This window comes from Triticum urartu, chromosome 7A (assembly GCF_056163025.1).
Source record: "Triticum urartu cultivar PI428250 chromosome 7A, HENAU_Tu73, whole genome shotgun sequence".
In the NCBI taxonomy this organism is placed as follows: Eukaryota; Viridiplantae; Streptophyta; class Magnoliopsida; order Poales; family Poaceae; genus Triticum; species Triticum urartu.
In genome coordinates this window covers 642,260,970-642,267,541 of record NC_141879.1, presented here as the reverse complement: position 1 = coordinate 642,267,541, position 6,572 = coordinate 642,260,970, and the positions used below count along the sequence as shown (strand labels likewise).

Genomic DNA, 6,572 nt, shown 5'->3' with positions numbered 1-6,572 from the left:
ATGGAGTGCATTGTCACGCATGGAGGAGTCCAAGACTTGGCGCAGGATCTAGGATAGATAGTTGGTTCGGTTTACGTGTAATTCTATCTCCTTATCTCCTGTAACTACTTCTATCTCTTGTTCTCCAAGTTGTACACCTCCTGTAAAATCTCCAACGATGTATGCGCTTCCAGGGAGGTGCGCCCCTGCATATAACACGTAGCACGTCGCCTCAGGTCGAGGTAAGACGTTTCCGCCTATCGCACAATAGGAACTGGATCATGTGCAGGATGCTACAGTATATTCCATTGTGAAAACTCTACAGTAAAAAATGCAGAAGGCATGGCAGGGTGCACTATAGCACTCGTACTGTGCCCAAGCCATCTGATGATTGATACGTAGCACCCTCTTGCGCCTTAATCATGGGAGAAGCCGGTTGCATGTGTGCACTGCATGTGGGAAGGACCATGGGGTGTGCAGCCTTAATCATGACAGAACATGTGTGCACTGCATGTGGGAAGGACCATGGGATATGCAGCCTTAATCATGGCACATAAACCGGTTGCATGTGTGCACTGCATGTGAAAAGGACCATGGGGTGTAGAGGAGGGCGCTGAGAGGACCACCGCTTTTGTTTCCGAGATTAAAATAAGGCAGCCCAAAGATAGTCTTCAAGCGCCTAGATGAATCGTGACCACGCGATGGGAATCGGACGAGGCGCAAATCGTCCGTGCCTGTTGCTAAATTCCTGCTGGCAGGAAATTAGCTTTCCCGATTAATTAAACCATTAGTGCGTTCTGCTAGTATCACACATTTGTCAGAAAACTTTTAAACCCTCCAATCAGAATAGAAAAGTGTAATAAGCAAAAAAAAATCAAGGTAATTCTCCTAAACTCATATTTGATACTGTTAATCTTTGTACCTCTAACCCACAGAATCAAACAAAAAGGTACTTAAAACAGACAGATCCATGAGAATTTTAGAAAGCTTGGGACTCTTATATCAAGTGTGGCAAACTTAATGTTATCAGCTGACAAGAACAAGTTTCAGGATTTAAAAATCATGTTGCAATCCATTCAGGCTAATGCCAACTCAGAAACCTGGAGCTATCCTTGGAAATCACCTGGATATTGTACTAGTAAAGTTTACAGAATTATTGTTGGGTACCAAGAGATCCCTGCTCAATTCAACTGGCTTTGAAAATCATGATCTTAACTGAGGCATAAGGTGTTCTTCTGGCTTTGGGTAATGAACATGCTTAACCATAGAGAAATACTACAAAGGAAGAACATTTTTATCCTATCTTATGGATGTGTCACGTGTGATCAGAATGCACTTGAATCTGAGGAACATAAATTATCTAATTGCCAGTTTGCTAAAGCCTGCTGGAATTGCTTATGCCCAGGAGTCACTCTGCAAGGATAAAAATGAAGGTAAGTTCTCCTAGCTCCTAAGAAGGCTTTGGGAGTTCCTTTCTTTATAGAGTTCATCAGTGCAATTACTTGGGAGCAATGAGGATGTCGAAATAGCTTCATCTTCAATAAAATTTCACCTAATCAATACAGGTGGTGACAAACTTTCAAGGAGGGGATGCACCTGATCTTTCACATAACAGAAACAAAACTTTTTTTTCTCTAAAAAAACAGAAACAAAAATCTTAATATGGCATGTACAACTTGCTGAAAAGATTTAGGTAGTGTTTTTTCTTTCCTTTTTTACCCTCCATGTATTTGTACGTGTTCTCACTTTTTATAAAATTGTAGTAGGCAATCACCTATTGTTTTCATCAAAAAAAGAAGAAGACAACAACGGGTGACACCAGACAAAAACAACTGACTGTGCATCCTTTGCTTCACATAGGGACACCTGCGGTTAAAATCTCCCAAATATTGAAGTCAAATCTGAATACCAAGCCAACTCGCCAATATGTATAATATTCTACTTTCAGATAGTTGGCTAATGAGATAATTTTGGTAACTTAATTCCATGGTTTTCTCAATATCTACATAAAGTATCTCCACATGTATGGAGAAACAAATAGCCAGAGTTGTTTATTAAGTTGCAAGAAATATGTACAGCAATCGAGAAAAGGAATAAGAAAATAAAGCTATAATACCATATAGTCATTAAGAGATATCGATATATTATTGGATACAATTCAAAATGTCTTCAATTAAAAGGAGCCACCATATTCACTTTAGGATGTCCACACGCAACAAGAATGTTGACTTAAGTAGCCTAGAAATTCCAACATTACTGTAATTTCAGTGCAAGAGGATATGCGCATCATGTTTAACTATGCCGGCAGTAACGACTAACAAGGATGATCAACAACTATGCTACAGATTAATTCCAGATTATTTTTCAATCCAAGGGGAACAATGATAGCAACTAAAACCGGACCATTACTTGGCGTCACAAATGAAGAAGCGGCATCTGATCTATCTTGGTGACCTCCTTGTGCGTCCCTGAAGCTGACACCATCAGAACAGTCTCATGGATTCTTGAAATTCTGAGCCTCATGGCTTGGCTGGTCTTGTTGTCATTGAAACTTACTCGTGGAGATCCTAAACTTTCATGAACTCATGGGTTATGGGTATGACTGAGTGTGCTGGCCTGCTGTTGATGACAAAGAGCTGGATTTGATCTTCAACTTGAGGTATCCTCGTTCCTTTTACCCACCAAAACCAGAGAACAACCACCCACCTGGCTTGTAATGGTAAGAACTGCTTGTTTTCACATCAACCTAGCTAGGATAATTATAAAAGAGCCAGATCCAAATTAAGGGCAGCGCACCTGGCTTAAAATCAATGCAGATCCGGCCAGGTATGGACCTGTGGCGACCTTCTTGTGCACTTCAAAATCTGAAATCATCAAAAGACTGTCATGACTGAGTGGGGAACACTAGTCTTCTTGTTGAAGCCATCAAGAACCAGCCAAAGAGCCTGCAAGTCAAGTCAATGCTATTATTATTGTGCTTCCGATTGAAGCTCAATTGTTTGAGGTAATAGAAACAGGAGTCCTGGAACTTGTCCAGGATGTGATGTGATGATTTAGTCAAAAACTTAAAAAAGCAAACTATTACATCCTACAACTTGCACCCAATGTGCAGATTTGGTCCTCAGCCAATCAGACGAAGTCAGCAGAGCGGGTGAGCGGCGAACTTTTTGCAATTACCCCCTGACCTTAGCACTAATGAACCCGCACTACACCACCCGAGTTTAACTGAGTGGAGGTATTCGGTAGCTAAAACATAATGTATTTTGATTCTAGGTGAACATTGTCATCATGACCTCTTTCTGGCAACAATAAAAATAAATCATCGTGGCCTCATAATAAACTGAGAAAAATATGCACAGTGCCAGGTGAAAATCTAGGTGACCTTTGCCGTCTCTCACCAGTCACCACCATGGGAGTACCATGGCAGAGAATATTTTACTACAATATTTGTGATTGGCTTATCATTAGCTACAGCTCTTCGTCGAACTTTTTAACCTCCGGGTAATCATCATGAGCAAGTATTATCCGAAATAATTTTGCTTGAGAAATCGGTTTCAAATACGAATTGCCCGATTTTGAAACCTGAATTGAATTTTCTCCAAATAGAGCCGAACAGTTGAAAATTTGAAGAAACAGTTCTTACCTCAAGGTAGATGTCCAGTGCTCTGTACACGCCGTCAGAGCATCTCCAACAGGTGCCGAACGTGTCGCGCATAAAAAACAGCTTTAGCGCGCGCCCATCGCCTGGTTTGGCGCGGCGCGCAGCGCTGGCTCCAGCAATCGCGCTAAAATGCAGCGCGCGCGCCGCTTCAGCAGCGCGCAAAAATACAGCGCGCGACTCTCGCACAAACAACATATGCATTCGAAAACAGAAGAAAAAAGATCAAAACAAACAAAAATAAATAATTCAATTTCGTTTATTACAACTCAAACAAACAGTTTATCATTCAATACGTGCAGACACTGTTCCTCGGAGGACCAGCGCGCGCGCGGGACGGCGGGACTAGAGGGGGGGGGCGGAGAAAGCGCGCGCAGGGCGGGGATAGGCCGGGGAAGCGCCGGAACGGTCGCCGGCTGGCGCGGTCAGCGGCGCGGCTGGATGGGGGTGGGAGGTGCGAGCGAGCGCGCGAGAGTCCAGCGCGCGGGAGCGGGCGCAGCAAATAAGCGGCGCGCGATTGCGTTTCGGCCCGCGCGTTGGACTACGTATGCCGCGCGCGTTGTTTTCGCGCGCCTGCTGGAGCACCTATTAAGGTTGCGCGCGCGCTAAAACAGGGAATTTTGTGGTGCGGTCCTAGTTTGGCGCGTCTATTGGAGATGCTCTCATAGCAGTCCCTGGCGGAGTTCGGCATGCTCTCGGCGACGGCGAGGAACCTGGACACGCGCAGCCCCTGGTCCGACGAGATCTCCGCCAGGTACTTGTCCACCAGCCTCCCCGCCTTCCTCATCCTCTGCGACGACGATGGCGAGCCGTCCTCCTCGACGGAGCTCACGAACACCCTGACGAGCCGCATGACCAGGCTCACGTCGTACACGCCGTCACCGTCGCTGGACACGAGCAGGTCGTCGAGCGTCGCCTGGTCCAACATCCTCCCCACGAGCGTCTCCAGCCTGTGCCTGCACTCCCAGCTAAGCCCCGCCGCCAACACGGTCCGCAGCGCCGAGAAGAGGCCCGGGCACGAGAACGCCGCGCCGCCGCCGGCGAGCGCCACGCCGTGCACGGCCGTGTCGGCCAGGCCGGCGAGGACGCTGCCGCCTGAGTCGCCGTCCGCGTGGCGGTGCGTCGGAGGTAGTGCAGCAGGAACCGGGTCAGCATCAGGTTCCTGTTGTCGGCGCCGTAGCAGCCGAGCGCTTTCATGGCCTTCTCCAGTGGCGGAGCCAAGATTGAAGTAAGCCCCGGGCCCAAAAGAAAGTTTTCACTGCAAGAGAAAAACTTAACGTCCATAAAAGTTTTAGCTACCACCAAATTTACTCCACACAAAATAATATGTCTCAGTTGCACGAAAATTTTAAAATTTAAACCCAATGCTTAACGATACAACAAAATAGATAAAACATGACAAAAACTACAAAGAACAGTATGTGATAAAAAAGAGTACCAAATCAGTGGTTTGCTTCATCAACGCCTCACATAACCTCATCAATCGTGGAAGAAGAGGCAACACCTTCAAGACATGAAAAGCAAAATTTCATAAGAGAAAACATAAACATCAAATGAAACAATTATTATTGATGAAAATCTAAAAACTTACCACTTCATCGGTAAAAGCCCTTTGTGTGACTTATATGATTGAGCTCGATTCCCTCCATCTGAAAGGATATTTTAGAAACCCCCGTTGCAGACATGGGTGAGAAAAAAATTCTTCTTCCTTTTCTACATATATGAAATGAAATTGGCAACTACATCAGTTTGAGTTCAACAACACCCTCTACATATATGACTATATAGATACATTGATACACACACACATACATTATTTCAATTAAATTTCAGTTCACATTGACATTGTAGAACATGGTACATGACTACAAGTAGAAAGCATGAGGGAAAACCGGGAAATCATCAAGAAAAACTGCCAAGATGCGGCAATCAAGCAGCCAGCACACAGGAGGGCGGTGGCCAGGAGCCCGGGAGCAGGAGAGTGGGAGGGGCGGAGGCGGCCGGTGGACGACGCCGCGGCGGCGGAGGGCGGCACGGGCGCTGGAGTCTGAACTCTAGAGATCGATCGTGTGTGATGTGAGATAGGTCGTGGGCGGCCGCTAGTGTGAAACGTCTCCTGTGCCTAGGCAGCTACGTACTTTACGTCTCTGGGTTAGATCGATCGTGGCGTCGTAGGTGTTGCCTGGTGCGTCCGTTTCAGCGTTTCAAGTGAGACAGCCCATCGGGTTTTTGGCCTTCTTCTTTTCCACGCTCCGGGCCTGCAGAAAAACATATATGTATAACAGGATGTTCAAATTTCCACGCCCCGGGCCTGGGCCCTGGGTGCCTGGGGCCCAGCTCTGCCCCTGGCCTTCTCGACGGTCGGTGGGGACAGCGACGCCACGTCGTCGAATCACCACTCCCTACCGCCGCTCAGGCACGACGGCTTCACCGACTCCATCGTCTTGGCCGCCGACGAGGCCCGGCCGCCAACGTGTCCTGCGACGAGGACGAGCACGTCGACGATGATGAGCAGTTAAACTCAAGTGGTGTAGTGCGGGTTCATTAGTGCTAAGGTCAGGGGGTAATTGCAAAAAGTTTGCCGCTGACCCGCTCTGCTGACATGGCTCCAGTTGGCGTCATCTGATTGGCTAAGGACCAAATCTGCACATTGGATGCAAGTTGTAGGAGGAGATGGTTTGCTTTTTCAAGCTATGGACTAGATCATCACATCCTGAACAAGTTACAGGACTCGTGGTGCTATTACCTCCAATTATTTCCATCAAGCTGCATTGTCTGAAAGCACCGTGCATGTGTGCACATCCGATCACTTTCAGTGTTCATGGCCCCACACGCAATCACTTTGATATTTTTCTTGTGGTCTTGCAGCCCTGCTTCAGTATTTCTGCTTGGAGCGGAGCCATATGATGCTCAACTTTTCCTATGGAGCATTGCG

General features: G+C 46.7%; 1 pseudogene; it reads right to left on the bottom strand.

Annotated features, from left to right (window-relative positions):
- Positions 1–3,447: 3,447 nt before the first annotated feature.
- LOC125519219 (BTB/POZ domain-containing protein At1g50280-like) lies at positions 3,448–6,077 on the bottom strand (annotated as a pseudogene).
- Between the last annotated feature and the right edge of the window lie 495 nt (positions 6,078–6,572).